Below are 2105 nucleotides of genomic sequence, written 5' to 3' on the forward strand. Positions count from 1 at the left end.
TATGTTTTTAACAATAATACATTCTGGAACTGGGGGAAAAACATGGGGAGGAGGGCTCATGGGCCCACTGAGCCCACTGTGATTCAAACTGAGCCTATAACTCAACTTATCACCTGACCACCATAAATCTCCACTTTGAATGTCAGACCAGCAACATATGGGTCCCTAGCAGTTAGCATCAGTTGAGAACCAGTATCTAATAATCCCCCAAAAGTCTGGGTGTTTCTATTTCCCAATGCACATTCATTCTAGAAAATGGCCACAGGGAAATTTACAGCAATGCTTCAGGGACCTTCCTCAAGAGAACCCAGCCTCCCCTTAAATTGAAGGGCTCTGGGCCTCTGAACTGGTTTAGGTCTGGAAACTGGATGATAGGCTATGGCTAGCTATCCTTTCCGATAGACTTGACTTCATTTTCACATATTTGACAAATATGTATTAACACAACCTACTCTTAGTATACTCTTTTTCCCCCTATACATTGTCATAAATATTATAAAGGAAAATCAATGATCTAGTAAGTTCTCACAAAAAATGCAATCGTAAAAAGTACTTCACGGCTCTCTGCTCCTCCCCATTCGACAGACAGCCGCATCTTCTGGTGCAGTGCCAGCCGCGTCCCCAAGACAGGATGGTGAAGGTTGGAGTCAACGGATTTGGCCGTATTGGGGCGCCTGGTCACCAGGGCTGCTTTTAACTCTGGCAAAGTGGGCATTGTCACCATCAATGACCCCTTCATTGACCTCAACTACATGGTCTACATGTTCCAGTATGATTCCACCCAAAGCAAATTCCACGGCACAGTCAAGGCTGAGAATGGGAAACGTGTCATCCATGGAAAGCCCATCACCATCTTCCAGGAGCGAGATCCCGCCAACATCAAATGGGGTGATGCTGGTGCTGAGTATGTTGTGGAGTCCACTGGGGTCTTCGCCTCCATGGAGAAGGTTGGGGTTCACTTGAGGGGTGGGGCCAAGAGGGTCATCATCTCTGCCCCTTCTGCTGATGCCCCCATGTTTGTGATGGGCGTGAACCATGAGCAGTATGACAACTCCCTCAAGATTGTCAGCAATGCCTCCTGCGCCACCACCTGCCTGGCCCCTCTGGCCAAGGTCATCCATGAACGCTGTGGCATCGCGGAGGGACTCATGACCACAGTCCAGGTCATCACCGCCACCCAGAAGACATGGATGGCCCCTCTGGGAAGCTGTGGCGTGATGGCCGAGGGGCTGCCCAGAACATCATTCCTGTTTCTACTGGTGCTGCCAAGGCTGTGGGCAAGGTCATCCCTGAGCTGAATGGGAAGCTCACTGGCATGGCCTTCTGTGTCCCCACCCCCAATGTGTCCATCGTGGATCTGACCTGCTTCCTGGAGAAAGCTGCCAAATACGAAGACATCAAGAAGGTGGTGAAGCAGGCATCAGAGGGCCCCCTCAAGGGCATCCTGGGCTATGCTGAGGACCAGGTCATCTCCTGCGACTTTAACAGTGACACCCACTCTTCCACCTTCGACGCTGGGGCTGACATTGTGCTCAGTGACCACTTTGTCAAGCTCATTTCCTGGTATGACAATGAATTTGGCTACAGCAACCAGGTGGTGGATCTTATGGTCCACATGGCCTCCAAGGAGTAAAAGCCCCCTGGATCACCAGCCCCAGCAAGAGGAAGAAGAAGAGAGAGGCCCTCAGTTGCTGGGGATTCCTTGCCCCAGTTCAGTACCCAACACACTTGAGAATATCCTGACCTCCAGTTTCCATCCCAGACCCCCTGAAGAAGGGGAGGGCCTTGAGGAGCCCTACCTTATCATGTACCATCAATAAAGTATACTGTATCCAAAAAAAAAAAAAAAAGTACTTCACAACTTCTTACTCAACACGTCTCTGGAGGCAAGGGAAACAAAAGCAAAAATGAACTACTGGGACCTCATCAAAATAAAAATCTTCTGTACAGAGAAGGAAACAATCAGCAAAAACTAAAAGGCAACTAACGAATGGGAGAAAATATTTGCAAATGACATATCAGATAAAGGGTTAGTATCCAAAATCTATAAAGAACTTATCAAAGTCAACACCCAAAAAACAAATAATCCAGTGAAGAAATGGGCA

The 2105-nt window shown here is 48.4% G+C and overlaps 1 pseudogene; it reads left to right on the forward strand.

Moving 5' to 3' along the window:
- The first annotated feature begins 575 nt into the window (after positions 1-575).
- LOC112870967 (glyceraldehyde-3-phosphate dehydrogenase pseudogene) lies at positions 576-1850 on the forward strand (annotated as a pseudogene).
- Positions 1851-2105: the final 255 nt, after the last annotated feature.

This window comes from Puma concolor, chromosome F2 (genome assembly GCF_028749965.1).
Source record: "Puma concolor isolate L17-30 chromosome F2, mPumCon1.1.hap2, whole genome shotgun sequence".
NCBI classification, from domain to species: Eukaryota; Metazoa; Chordata; class Mammalia; order Carnivora; family Felidae; genus Puma; species Puma concolor.